General features: G+C 36.2%; 1 protein-coding gene across 7 annotated transcripts in view; it reads left to right on the top strand.

Moving 5' to 3' along the window:
* CCDC102B (coiled-coil domain containing 102B) overlaps positions 1–15,549 on the top strand; it is a 175,017-nt gene that overhangs the window by 106,195 nt on the left and 53,273 nt on the right. The window lies entirely within an intron of this gene.

Here is a 15,549-nt window from a genome sequence, read left to right as displayed (position 1 = left end):
AGTCCAAAAGGAAGGTGGGAAGCAATCAAATACAACTATTTATTTTCAAATGCTTCTCATGGCTCCTGTACTTACACAAGCTGTAATCATTAAACTGTTTTGTGTATTTTCATTTTGTGGATTAGCAATTTGTCTTTTTTTTTTTTTTTGGTTTGTTTGTTTCTTTTCAATTTGATGATTACTTGAAACATTTCAAGAAAAAAAGCCTGTAACCTTTCACTGAAAAGCAGAGAGAACTCCATGACTGTTTCCTTTCCTAGCTGTATTTTAGTGCTTTTGATCTCAGTTCTGCACCTCACTGATAAAGAACCTATTTTTTTTTCTGTCCTACACACTTTATCTGACTCTATTGATGCCTTTGCAATTTTTCCTTAAAATAGTCTATTAATTTTAATTTCCCTTAAATGGTAGTTTTCAGGAACAAGCAACACTGATTTTATTCATTCAATTAAATGTAGACTCTTTAAAGGTCGTTAGAAAGACTGCTACCTTGAAGAACTACCAGAACCAGGTCATACATATGCATTTTTTTCCACAAACACCAGAAAGCTCTGCTCTGTGTACTCTAGAATATTGCTTTAAGCAATGTTGGTATTATCTCCTGTCAAATAGTAGACAATACTCATAACTATTTTAACTATTCCTGTTAATGCCAATCAAGTGGGAAAAAAAAAAAAAAAAAAAAAGCTATTGTTTATTTTCTGGGAAAAGAAATCTGTAATAGAAGAGGATATGAATGTAATGTAAGTAGAAGAAATACGAATAGTGCTTCAGTCAGTTCCTTTTCAGGATCTCTTACTCATTTCCTTGTTCTATCTTCAGTGCAATGAAACAGTTAATAAATATAATTAGGTAAATGTAGCTCCTCCTTTTGGTGGAGCAGACATCAACAAATCAAGAGATATTTTAAAATGACAGAATGGCAGGCTAGGGTCAGAATTTAACATATAGCTAAAATAACACGTTGTGATAATTGTGGTGTTTAAACACTCATCGTAGATGAGAAGCTTATAGAAATTGTTTGTTTCAATCATGCTAGCCTGGATGAAGGCTAAATCAATGAAACAATTACGTTTTGATGTTTGACCAGCATAGGGAAGGGGAGGGGAGGGGAGGGGAAGAGATGTAGTTGAACTGCAAGTGATATCAACAATTAGTTATTTGTTTTAGAACAGTAGGCCATGCAGCAACACAGAAACAACTGCCAGAGAGTGCATTCATGATAAATAAATAAAACTTTAAATAAATAAAACTTTAAATAAATAAAATTTTAAATAAATAAAATTTAGGCTTCAGACAGTGGCTGTTGCTCTACCATGGGACAAGGATCACAACTAGAGGTGCAGAGGTGCTGGCAGATTCATCTATGGGAGGTATACTCACTGTAGCACCAGGTGAGGCAGCCCCATGAGGTGATCCTGTTCCCACTGTCTCAGGGATTACAAAAAAAAAGATTGACAGAATCTTTGAAGGATCCAGGAGAGGCTAGATCCTAAACTTCAGGAGAGAAAAAAATAAAAAAGGTTCAATGAGGCAATGCAAGAGCAGGAAAATGACATGTATTTTTAAATGGTAGAAGCTTGTTACTTCCGCCAGTAGAAGGAAGGCTCACCATCTCCATCTAGAACTGTTCCCCTAACCGGCTCAGGGCCAAACAAAAGCAATGTTCTACTTCATCTGCTGCTTCCAAGAAGAGAAGAATTCCTATCAAGTGTGGGCAACTTGCGCTGTGGCAACCATGATCTGACTGAATTCAGGGTTTGCAGGAATTCCTGGAAGGTGAGCAGAAGCAATCAGTTAGAAAATTGGATTCCAGCTTGTTTGGAGAATTAAAAGGCAAAATTATCTGGTAAGCTATCACAAAGGGAAGAACGCCCAGGAAAATTGCTCAAGTTCTAGAGAAAACTTACTGAGTGCTCATAAACAGCGCTCTGAAAAAAAATCAACCCATTGTGCAGGAAAGCTGGTAAATTTGGTGGAACATCATATAGCCTTCTTAATAATACTGAAACCAAAATTATTAATGATGTGCAAATTAACCAAGTCTACAAATGAGCAGTCATAAAACTCAGACACTTAAAATCAGGAAAGCAAAAGCCCAGCAGGATCTCAAACTTGAAGTGAATACAAAGGATATCAGGAAGGGATTGTAGCAACTCCCATTCAAAGAAAGTGTCAGTCCATTTCTGGAGGAAGGCAAGCTAGTGACAGAAAATGTGAAGGAGGCTGAAGTGCTTGCTGCATTTCTCTTTAAATATTTGTATGGTCCTGATTTCAGTTTGGAGAGAGTTAATTTTCTTCCTAGTAGTTGGTAGAGAAGAGTGCTTATAACATGCTGATGTTTTAATTGTTTCAGAGCAGTGCTTCCACTAAGCCAAGGACGCCTCAGCTTCTCGCTCTGTCCTGCCAACAGGCAGGCTGGGGGTGCAGTAAGAGCTGGGAGGGGACAGACCCAGGACAGCTGACCAAAACTAGCCAAAGGGGTATTCCATCCCATCTGACATTGTACTAAACAATATATAGGGGTGGCTAGCTGGGGGGAGGAGGGCCGGACTGCTTGGGGTTAGGCTGGGCATCGGTCAGCGGGTGGTGAGCAATTGCATTGTGCATCACTTGTTTTGTACACATTATTATTAGTAGTACTATTATCATCATTATTGTTATTATTATTATTATTTTCCTGTCTTAATAAACTGTCTTTATCTCAACTCACAGGCCTCACTTTCCCATTTTTCTCCCCCATCCCAGAGAGGGAGGGTGTGTGGTGTTTAGCTGCCAGCTGGGTTAAACCACAACACTTTACTTATTATCAAAATCAAGTACAAGTGGAAGAAGAGATCTAAACATTAGCTGATACGAAAATATTTTTACTGGCAATAAATGAAAGTATCAGTAATCATTTGCCTGACCTATAAAAATCTGCTTTCATATCTTATGGGCATGTTAAACTATGTAACTTAGAATTATGAAACGTGTAATATGACCATTCTCATTAGTACGCTTTTCTAGGTTTAGAAAAGTTGGTGCAAGAATTCTTTGTACCGTCTAGAGTGAAAATACTCTTCTTCTGAAGGGAAGACTACAGGAAGTACCTTGGCTGTCGATCTTGCTAACATTAAACAGGGGGAAAAAAAAAAAAAAAAGAAAAAAAAAAAGGAGAAAAACAACAACAACAAAAAAAAAATAAACGGTACTGTGGAAGAAAAAAATGTTGTAGAAGTAAAGGAAGGATTATCATTTACTTTCTGGTCTGCTGAACTTGCCATAAAGAGCAATTAGAATTTGTAGAGCTACAAATTCTTCATACTTATTTTTTTAACTTTTTAGAAGAGACCTTGCCTTAGCATATGGCTAAGATTTTTAGAAGAAGTATATGGATAGGATCTGAGGTAGCCTAGATTAGACTTGCTGTAATGAAATTTTTGTCTTTGAGTAAATCTGTGTTACTAATCTATCTGTAAAATCACCAGGACCAAATTCAGGCACTTATACATTTTTGGTAGGAAAGTCTACAAAAGGAATACATTTTCCTCCTTCCCTCCCCTCCTCCCCCCTCCACTCCCTTCCCCTGAATTTTCTGAACAGAGTTAAAGACAAGAAGTCTAAGAAACTTAAGAAAACTTTAATTTAGTGGTGTTTTAGATAAATGTCATAAACATTTCTAAGAGACATTTCAGATCATAGATGAAACTGGTATGCAATGGATGACAGAGCATTGAATTAAGGCTCAAAAACCTTGAATTCCCATTCTAGCTTTTTCCACTATGGAGTTACGATGTCAGGCAAGTCAATTCTCTGTGCTTTGAATGTATATCCTTTAAACAGAGATGTGTGTGTCTCTTTTGTCAGATCTCTCATGATGTGCTATGATGATGATGATGAGTGTTTGAATTGGTAATCTACAGGACAAAACCAAGTCAGAAATAAAAGATGACTTAAGAATTGTAATTCTCCTTAAGAAGCATTACCAGTTTAAAGTATAACACATTTCAGGTGGCCTACACTGTTCTCCTCCCATACACCCCCAACCTGGCAAGTCATGTTCTAAGCCATTTGTGTGGGAGTAATAGGAGTTTCTTACTGTACAGAAGATTAGGAGAGTTTCTATGAGAGTCAGCTCTTTAAAGATGATGTATTAAATGTTTGATAGTGAAAGCACATGAATCCCTTAAAAGAGCCACAAATCCAAGGTGATTTTTTTCAGTGTCACTATTTGCAGTGACAAAGTTCCATGACAAAGAGGCTTTAGCAGGTACTGAACCAAATTCTTCCCATTGATTGCAGAGAGATTATACGACTTGAACAGACAACAGAATTTGCCTTGTGTTACTCTGGCCTCATTCCAAATTGGGTGATTGCATTCTGCATAACTGTATTTCTCCTCTAGTTTCAATTCAGCTCAATATTCATTATTCCCAACTTTTCTATGCAGACTTTTTATTTTAGGAGCCTGTAATTCTGTTGTATAAATGGCATGTGTGGATAATATTTTTCTTTAATTAAAACAGTATTTTTATTTGTAGCAATGCAGCATACTCATATTCATATTTTGCTAAGAATCTGTCTATACACAACAAAGCAGGGCAGGTTTTGAGAATCTTAAAGTCTAATTAATTTGTTACACTTCTCATTTATTAACATCTGTTTGGAACCTCTGTTTATGTAATGTCAAATGCATGATCACTTTAATAGCCACTTAGTTTTAAATAAAATTCAGCATCGGTAAGATTTCTGTATTTTTATGTGTTTCCATGAACGTACAAGATCTCAGTTTTTTTTTGTTTTTTTTTGTTTTTTTAATCTGAAGGCTTACAGTTCCAGTTATTATTCCAAGTGATTTATAATTTATCACACGAGTTTACTTACCTTTTTTTTTTTTCAGTTTCTATTTATACTTTTTAAATTTTTCTTACCCTCTTAACATCATCCTTTATCATAAATCATACAGTATGCACCCACCAAAAGTCCCAAAACTTAACTTTTATATTTATTGATGTAATCAGTATAAATCTGTGTATACACATGGCGATATTGAGGGAGACTAAATTCCTTTCCTTGCAGCTGAAGAGTAGAAAGGAATTGAGTTATATGCAGCATGCACATTGAACCCATTTATCTGAAAATGCTCAGAAATTCACAACATAACTTTAGGGATTTCAGAGGTCATGATTAGGAAAGATACATATCTTAATTACACCACAATTAAAGAGCTTTATTCTCTTGACTCCTTTACTGTGACTAAACCATCTGGCTGGGACATGTTTAATAATTTCTTAGGGACTATGCTAAAGTGGCTCACTTTTGTGGCTTTTGCTCAAAAATAAATTTATTGTAATGTTAGTTAGATCCTCACAGATAAGATGATGACATTATTCCAGTATGAATACTTTCAGGAAATGATGGAGGCATGCTTTGGATAAAACAAGCTACTTGGTGTACTTTGCATACAGTGACACTCCCTATGTGAATTATGTGTAGGACGGACTCTTTGCACACTAAAAACTCATGAAGAGAAGGGAATGATCAACTTCTGTCTCCATCAGCATGCTACCTGCTGACACCAGTGCCACTAATATTGTTAGTAACATTTATGCAGACTTGTTGAGGCAAATGAATCATCCTGCTAATGCTTTGGAAGTAATTTCAGAAATTAAGACAAGTTCATATGACTTTTTAAAATGAAGACTTGTCCATTACGTCTAGACATGAATTGGGAGGGCTTCAAGGTGACTACACTCAGTTGGTTTTGCATGTCTTCAGTCTGAGTCTTAAAAATTCCAAGCCATGTTGATATCCTAACCATTATTGTGATTGGTTCTTACAAACAAACACTTTTCTTTGTTTTAAAGTCCAGGTAGCCCATATTTATGGTATTTGTTTTTTTTTCTTTTAAAACAATTATTTTCACTTTTCTGAGTGCAAAGTACAAAATAGTGCAAAATAGTTCCTTTTCCCTCTTCTGTTCAAAAGCCTCCAGTTCATTGATTTTGATTCTTGTAAACAAGTATTACTTTCTCTTTGGTATCATCACTGAACATCATCTATTTTTGTCAGTCTCTTGTAGAAAATTGTTCTCTCCATAGTGTTACTAGAATACCTATCACTCTTATTTCTATCAAGCACTGATGATGAACCTTATTATCAAGATTTAGTTCCCACATGAAAACAATGAGCTATAGATTAGTTCTACACAAATGACATGAAAAGTGAAAGTTAATAATACTTGTTTACAGAAATGAATGCATACTGAACTTACACATGCAGAGACACACACACACACATGATTTCTAGGGACCTATTCAGATTTGGTCAAAATGTAAAAATGAGACTACTCTTTACTTGCAAATGAAGCCAGATAAAACTGCTTTATCCCGTGGAAAACAATAAATTCTGTATGCCTTCTAGGCAGAGTAATTTAAAAGGTCAACAACATGGTGTTTGCTCTGTGTTCCAGATTGACCCAAAAGAGAGTATTCCTTAAATTTAAATACTTATATTAAGTATATATAACTATATATAAATGTAATAATGTAATATAATAATATATTATATATTAATATATATATAGAGAGAGATAATATATAATAATATAATATAATACTTACATGAAGCAGAACAGCCAGTCTCATTTCCCATCAATTTTTAAGTGATTTGCTAAATTTAGTTCTGGTATATTTACATCTCACATCTTTGTAATTGAGTGCAACTTCAAAAACAACATCAGTAGCATTCCCTAGGACTCCACTAGACAGTGTCATTCCCTTTTTCACAAATTGTGGACAAAAAGCCTGTTTTATCTCATTCTGACTTTATGAATATAGTGGGTTTATGTGGCGAGGTTTTGGTAGCAGGGGTCTGCAGGAGTGGCCTCTGTGAGAAGAATCCGGCAGCTGCCCCATGTTAGAAAAGGGACAGTTTCAGTCAGCTCCAAAGGGACCTGCTGCAGGCCAGAGATGAGTCTGTGAGTGATACTGGTTGGGCAAATTTAACAAAGGGGAAAAAAACTGCTGGGCAGCAGCAGCTGGGAGAGCAAGGAGTCTGCAGAAGGCAGAATGGCGACATGCTGGAGGTGCTCCAGGCATGCAGCAGCAGTTCCCCTGCAGCCTGTGCAGAAGCCCCTGGTGGAGCAGGTGGATGTGGCCTGGAGGAGACTGCAGCCTGTAGAGAGGAGCCCATGCAGGAGCAGGGGACCTGGGGGGGAGCTGCCGCCCATGGAGGACCCATGCTGGAGCAGTTTGCTTCTGACAGCTGGACCTGGACCCCATGGTATGGAGCCATGTGGGAGCAGTTCTTGAAGAGCTGCTACCTGTGGGAAGTCCATGCAGGATCTGTTTTGGAAGGATAGTATCCCGTGGGAGGGATCCCATGTGGAGCAGGGGCAGAGAGTGACTGGGAAGGAAGAAATCTTGTCCACTGTGCCAATGGCATTGACCTGAAAACTAATGGTATAATATTTTATTCTTTTTCTCAAAGGTACTTAAATAACAAGATCTGTAGAACAGAAGTTTCTACCACGACTGATAAAATTCAGAAATACAGTACTGAAACTGAATTCAGTTACTGAACAGTAACTGAAAAAGTGTGCTATTTTTCTGTTTTTCTAAGAATACAAGATCTGGAAGTCCTGGAAACCAGATAATTTATTTTTTAATTATTATTATTTTTTAAAGTTCTTCCTTTTAAACTTTTTTTTTTTTTTGGTCTAAAAATTATTTGTCTTTGGAAAATATTGTAATGAAAGCTAAAAGAAAAAAAAAAAAAAGTTTTATTTCCAGTTAAAACTATTCCATGTCACTTTTCCAATATGTGACACAGTTTATGGCAGTGTAATATTTCCTTTGATACAGATTTTTCTCATTTAGTGCTGAGTAACACATATACTCTGCTTAATGAGACCTATAACTGAGTATCATTCCAGAAAATAAGTATTTTAAACCAATTTGTTATACATATATATATTTGCTATATACTTCATGTCAGCTTAACAAACTAAAACAAAATATTTGTATGCATGCCAAGCACTTTTGTTTCCATTCTCAGTTTGACAAGTTTTCAAAACTTGCAATTTATAACTATTTTATTTTGACATTTCATCTAACTAATTAATGAAATATCAACATGTTATTTTAGAACTGTTTGTGACATGTTAGGCACATAGCAAAGTCACAGAAAAAAAAAAAAAAAAATCTATTTTCTAAATACATGTATATTGTTCAACCAATAATGTTAGTTATGACTCACTTCACATACAAACATGCCTAATGTCTGCCACTGAAGTGTCTTTCATCGTATTCAAGTATCCTACTTGTCACTATTAAGTGTCATGTTGACAAATAGATCTGGTTGTTTTAAAGACTTGTGTTAGTTAATTCTAACCAATCATATTTCCATATGATAAATTTTCATATATCATGAAATCTTAAAACAAGTAAATTTAACCAAAGTGGATTTAACTTCCATTTCAGACTAAGAGTAAGCATGTCCTTACTCATGTGCTACTCAGAGGGTTACCCAAAGTATGAAAGATCATACTGGAAGGACTGAATTATATCTACCCTGTGTATAGCATTTTATATATAAAACCACTTGATTGCTCCTTGAGTTAATTCAGGTTTTCAATAGCTTTACACTCTGTTACAAAAATATGGGAAAAAAAATCACTGCACATTAATAAAAATGTTTACTTACTGAAATATAAATTAATGATAGAAATAACATTTCACCTGTAATATACGAGATGTTATACAGTGCCTGTCAGTGACTTGGTTACACTTTTTAAACAGAACAAGCTCTGTATAATAGGATAAGGCTGTGATGTGTTAGCTTTTAACAATTAGTTCAAAATTAAGTACAATGGTTCAAAAACATCATTTATAAAAGAAAAAAAAAAAAAAAAAACAACTTCTAATTTAGACTTGTTCATAAATTATCGGCAATTTAGTGTTTTGTGTTTCAAGGAAGTCAGACTAATCCATCAAGAATCAGATGCAACCTTTTTAAGTAACACTTAATAGCAATAACTATAGCACAATAAATAGAAAATACATTTCTAGATGGTGGGAAAAAAAAAAAATCTCATGCACGATTAATGCCTGCTTGTTATGTTTCCCTTGAAATATTCTGACATTTCAGTCAATGATAATTCAAAGTCGTTGGCTTATCTGAGCTCTGAGAATCAGGAAGGTTAAGGCACGTTTCTTCAAATTGCTCATGAGAAAAGAAAATGCACAGATTACCCCAGCTCAGTTGAGAGTCTCAGACTGTTAAAGACATTGATGTTAAATCTTCAGGAGAAAGCCACTTTTGATTTCCTTTCTCTTAATTTTATAATAATACAAGATTTATGTTCCATTAATTGCAGATTTAAGCGATCTCTTTGAATCTCTTTATCTGCATGCAACTGCATTAGCATGAACAGAATCACTGTTTGTGCAATAGAATATATAGCCATAAACATTTACTAGCATTTTCTTCTTAAATTGACTAGTGGCAGTATGAGTATATATTCATAGAATCATAGAATATCCCAAGTTGGAAGGAACCCACAAGGATCATCAAGTCCAACTCCTGGCTCCACACAGGTCTACCCAAAAATTCAGACCATGTGACTAAGTGCACGGTCCAAATGCTTCTTAAACTCCAACAGGCTTAGTGCAGTGACTACTTCCCTGGGGAGCCTGTTCCAGTGTGCAACAGCCCTCTCAGTGAAGAACCTCTTCCTGATGTCTAGCCTCAACCTCCCCTGTTGCAGCTTGACAACATTCCCTCAGGTCCTATCACTGGTCACTAAAGATAATAGATCAGCACCTGCCCCTCCATTCCCCCTTGTGAGGAGTCTGTAGGCCATGATAAGGTCTCCCCTTTTCCAAGGCCTTGAAGCCTACTCTTTTACAAGCTGAACAGGCCAATTGACCTCAGCTACTCATCATACATCGTCCCCTTTAGGCCCTTCACCATCTTTGTAGCCCTTCTCCAGACATTCTGCAACAATTTCACGTCCTTTTTGTACTGTGGTGCCCAGAACTGCACACAGTATTCAAGGTGAGGCCACACCAGCACAGAGTGGGGCAATCCCTTCCCTCAATCGACTAGCAAGGCCGTCCGTGCTTGATGCTCCCCAGGGTAGAGTTGGCCCTCCTGCCTGCCAGGGCACAGTGCTCACTCATATTCAGCTTAATATATTCTTGATATTCTTAGTATTCTTAATATTCTTAAAGTACTTAAGTAGAACAATACTAGAAAGGTAGTTTAACACATTTATATTTAGTTGAACAGGAGTTTTTGCCACCATTTTGATCTCAGGAATAAGGATTCTTGGGAATTTCTGTTGCCAGTTTTGTATTTCTTAGAGATGTGAAAATAGGAAATATTAAAAAGAAAAGAATCTACAGTATTAATGGCAAGTGACAACAATTAATATGAGTTAAATAGATCTAGGGAAGTTTTTGTGATATTTCATTAATTTTTAGCTTAAAATTCATATGAAGCTAATTAAAACTAATATGAGTATGCAGAAGACTTTGCTCAATTCTCTTGAGGCTGGTTAGCCTTGAGTTCAAGGTGCTTTTTCACACTTTGCACAATAAACACAACTGTCTATCTGCTTGTCTGTCTGTTCACCCAAGGGTTTGTTTTTACTGTGGGGATAAAGGCAGCATTATTTTGGAGCACATTGTTTTGGTTTGTTTAGAACTCATGATTTTGATCAAGTTAAAAGGAAGGCAAGGTTTATGAAAGGGGAGCATAGATTATCTTCTAGCAAGTGTGTAAGGGCTTCACAGGGAAAAAAATGGCTTGATTTCAGTTCCATTTTAGAGTTTTAAAGTTAAATGGGTGATATTTATCAGTTTCTAACACCATATAAAACCAGATGACTTAAAACAACCTATGTGATGACACTTGCTGCTTGTTCTCAGGCAATCAAGCATTAAATATTCCTAAGCAAAAGAAAGAAAACAATGAGGGAATTTAGAAACTGGAACTAAGACCAAGACTGAATCCAGACATGGATAATCTACTTGTACTTTCTGAGAAGTACAGATTAATGGCTGTGGTGGTTTTACTCAGGTGGGCAGCCAAGCTCCACCACAACCACTCTCTCACTCCCCCTCTCCTCAGAGAGGAAGGAGGAGAAAATATAACACAGAGAACTCGAGGTTTGAGAAGAGAAAGGGGATATTAAAAGGAAAGGGAATGGGGAGAAAAAGAAACAAAAGAAACAATAAGTCCTCACGGAAGCACAGAGAGAGGGAAAAAATTATTCTCTGCTTCCCATCAACGAGCAATGTTTGGCCACATCCTGAGAAGCAGGGCCTCAAAACGTGTAGTGGTTGTTCAGGAGGAACAGCCCCCTCCACCACGAGAGCTCCCCTTTTTATTGCTGAGTGTGACATCATGTGTTATGGAATATCCCTTTGTTTGGTTTAGGTCAGCTGCCCTGGCAATGTCCCCTTCCCATCACTTGCCCACCCCAAGCCTGCTGGCTCTTGGGGGCTTGGAAGGAGTCCTGATGCTGTGCCAGCACTATGCAGCAATAGACACAACACTTGAGTGATATCAGTGCTGTTCCAGCTACGAGTGCAGAGCACAGCACTGTGTGGGCTGCTGCAGGGAAAAGGTGACTCCAGCTCAGACAGACCCAATACAATGGCAAAAAGATGGTATCCCACTATAACTTGAAGATACATTAGATCCTATTTTTGATACAACTCTTCATACTGAAAATTAAATTTTAAAATGGAACCTGGAGAAATAAACAATGTGTAAACAAATCAGTGTTGAGATTTGAGATGAGGTATTACAGAAAATGGACATGTCATACTGGTTGTAATGATATCCCTTGGAAATGCTTTTAAATTATCTTGAACATATTGTTAACCAATATGAAATAATGCAGGATGCCAATCATTGTATACTTTTACTACATTTATTTGGAAAATAATGTTTTACAGGTAGCTTGATCCTGATTGCAAAGACGCTCCTGAGTCAGATCTGTTTCCAAGCCATAACAGTTTCATTAGAAGCTTTTCTACTAAGCTTATCAAATCTTACCATTATGGGCATGAATACACAGGAATATGCTCACAATTATTTTGGGAAATATAAATGCAAGCTTTTGACTCTCCATCACTGCACCCCTTCCCCCCAGTCTATGGCTTTTAGAAACTTAATTGCCAAGTTACATTCACTTTTCCATTTGAGACTGGCTTGTTTTCTTGAGAGTAAGAGTACATGCCTCCATCCATCAACTTTCTTTTCTACAAGTACACAAAGACATAGGGCACTTCAATAAGCTCAGACAGAACATTTTTGAGAATGCCTTTACAAAAAATGCTGGTCATGCATCAGTTTATCAAAAACAGGAAAAAAATCATCTACTAATCTATTATCAGTTTTCATAACAGTTATAACAGGTTTTTGTTTGTTTTTGTTTTTTAAGTTTCATAGGGTTCAAATTACAGTTTCGGAATGAAAGTTATATGCAGCCTGTTTTTAAACCATCACTGCATTATATTGCTTTTCCAGTCTTGTGACATGTATTTTATTGGCAGTGGCACACAAACTGGAGAAATACATTAAGATAAAGAAATGTCCTTGTCTGTGATTAGAAGGAAAGTTGTATGTAATGTCCTGTTGTCAATAAATTGTCACATAACATTTTAATGGAAGAATTTCAAGGTAGCTAAGAAAATGATCATAGAATCATAGATCATAGATCATAGAATCATGATTCTATAATTCTATGATTCTATGAATTTCAAGGTAGCTAAGAAAATGGGGCTTCTGTGTATAGCCTATAATACAGAGTACAACAAATTCAATGCAATAATATCTGACAACTTTAGTTCAAGACATGCAAAGCAGAATGCTATTCCTTGAAGTTCATCTTTTTAAAAAGTGAAACACATGTACATGTATAAAGAACAGATTCAAATATTACTAGTTTACTTTGAATTTATTGCATTATAACTAACAGCAATGTAGAAATGTTCTTGGATTATTTGAAAATCAGTCTATTTGCTTTCAGCTTGATGGTTTGCTGCATTAGATTCAAAAACTACAGCAGTGCCTGGATAAGCAGACAGAAGCAAAACAAAATCTTCTAATCCAATTTAAAATGTGTATAAATTACACTAACAGCTGGGTTTAGGTAGATTAAGAGAAGATTCACTATGCATTGATTAAATTTATAATAATACTTAGAATTAATTATTATTATTATCATTATTACTTTTATTTTGCTATTTTTCACATATGTTTCTAATCTTAAATGCTGTTTTTAGGGTTAGATGTGGCAATTTTAAGACAAAGTACAGACAAACAGTGGTGTCACTGAAAGGAAAAAAAAAAATCTCATGGATCTCACGGAGAAGGAATTTCATGAGAGACAAGTAACTGAGCTGTGCATATGCATGTTGTGCATGTAGATGCTGTGCCTGATTGTTCTTGGTGAAAATAAAAGATATTTGACACAGATGATACATAACTGGCATAAAAAATCACAGAATCACAGAATTTTTAGGTTGGAAGAGACCTCAAGATCATCGAGTCCAACCTCTGACCTAACACTAACAGTCCCCACTAAACCTAAGCTCTACATCTAAACATCTTTTAAAGACTTCCAGGGATGGTGACTCCACCATTTCCCTGGGCAGCCTGTTCCAATGCCTAACAACCCTTTCGGTAAAGAAGTTCTTCCTAAGATCCAACCTAAAACTCCCCTGGCTCAACTTAAGCCCATTCCCCCTCGTCCTGTCACCAGGCACGTGGGAGAATAGACCAACCTCCACCTCGCTACAGCCTCCTTTGAGGTACCTATAGAAAGCGATAAGGTCACCCCTGAGCCTCCTTTTCTCCAGGCTGAACAAGCCCAGCTCCCTCAGCCGCTCCTCGTAGGACTTGTTCTCCAGGCCCCTCACCAGCTTTGTCGCCCTTCTCTGGACCCGCTCAAGCACCTCCATGTCCTTCTTGTAGCGAGGGGCCCAAAACTGAACACAGTACTTGAGGTGCGGCCTCACCAGAGCCGAGTACAGGAGGACGATCACCTCCCTAGCCCTGCTGGCCACACTGTTTCTTATGCAAGCCTATGACAATATAGCTTATGCAAAGCTTATGACAATAAAATTATGCAAAGCTTATGACAATAAAAAGACTGCCCAAAAGGAAGTTGACATGGAAAATAATAACAGAAAAGTCTGATCTTTGAAAACATATCCCGTTGTGATAACCCAGTTAATAATGTGTTTGCTGTTCAATTCCAGAGTACAACCTCAAAGTCTTAGGCTGAATGAGGAGTGATAATTCTTACAGAGCTCAATAAAATAAAATAAAATAATATAAAGAAATAAATTGAAATGAATTTGAAATTTAAATAAATTTAAATAAATAGTAAAACTATTACTGTATGTAATGCAGTATGTATTACTGTATGTAATTACTGTATGTACTGTATAAGAGCATATCTGATTTTCTGAGAAGTTAATTGGAATGAAAATATTCTGGAATAATATTCTGATGAAGGAATATAATAGACTAAAAAAAAAAATAAATACTTCAGGAAACTTAGTTTAGCTTCATGCAAGAATAAACATTGGTCTATATAAACCTATTTCTCCTACAGGTTATAGCTAACCATAGGATTGAGTTGGCTTTCCTGCTTTGCCACAGAAGCACACCTAGTCACTATATTGAATTTATACTCCAGCATACTTTCATTTTATAAATATGGTTTGGCTACATCTAATAACATTATATAAACATTTCAAATTACTCCCAAATTTGTTGTTGTTTGTGTTATTGCACTCTGAATCAATTTAATTCTGTTGGATACAATGTGATGATCAGTTGCCTTGTTCTTAAGTAACACTTTTTTTTGGTAGATAATCGCAGTGAAATCCCACTGTTCACTTTGTAACAACAGATTATCCATGATAGCACGTTTTTGACAGAGATAGATATTCAGCACAGTAGATAATGAAATGTGAGTGAAATAGCATTGTGTGATGGTGGTACAAACGTACATATGACATGATAAAATTACCAGCTGATCTTTTCTTTTGATCAGCATGCTTATGTACTTTGCCAGATTTAATAAAATCTAAATAGATCTACTAAGATCTAAATATATCTAATAATCATTATTAATGCAATCTCCTTTGTTAAGGAGACAATTAGTAATGTGTTAAATCAAAAAAAGAACTTCATTTATAAATATAATTTCAGTTTTTTGTCCCTAATTTACCAAACAGAGGGGCAGCTAGCTATGTGAGGCTTTTTGATACCGATTTTGCCAGCCATGCAGTGGAAACGCAAGTAAGCCTGAAATGCAGTATTCTTGTTGCTTTTGTTGTGTAATGTTTTTGGAACGGTTGAATGATTATGGATTTAATAAACCTATCAAGTGTTAATTCATATACTAAAATAGGTAGATGTCTTTGTGGGATCTGGGTGTACATCTGCCAGAATCTGCAATATCAGAAAAGCTCCAAAACACACAGGAGACCTCTATACCCATGTCAACAGATGGGATTGTGTTTGAGAATGCAGGGT

Source organism: Aythya marila (assembly GCF_965140915.1).
Source record: "Aythya marila genome assembly, chromosome: 2".
Classification (NCBI taxonomy): domain Eukaryota; kingdom Metazoa; phylum Chordata; class Aves; order Anseriformes; family Anatidae; genus Aythya; species Aythya marila.
This window is presented reverse-complemented; position numbering and strand designations above follow the sequence as displayed.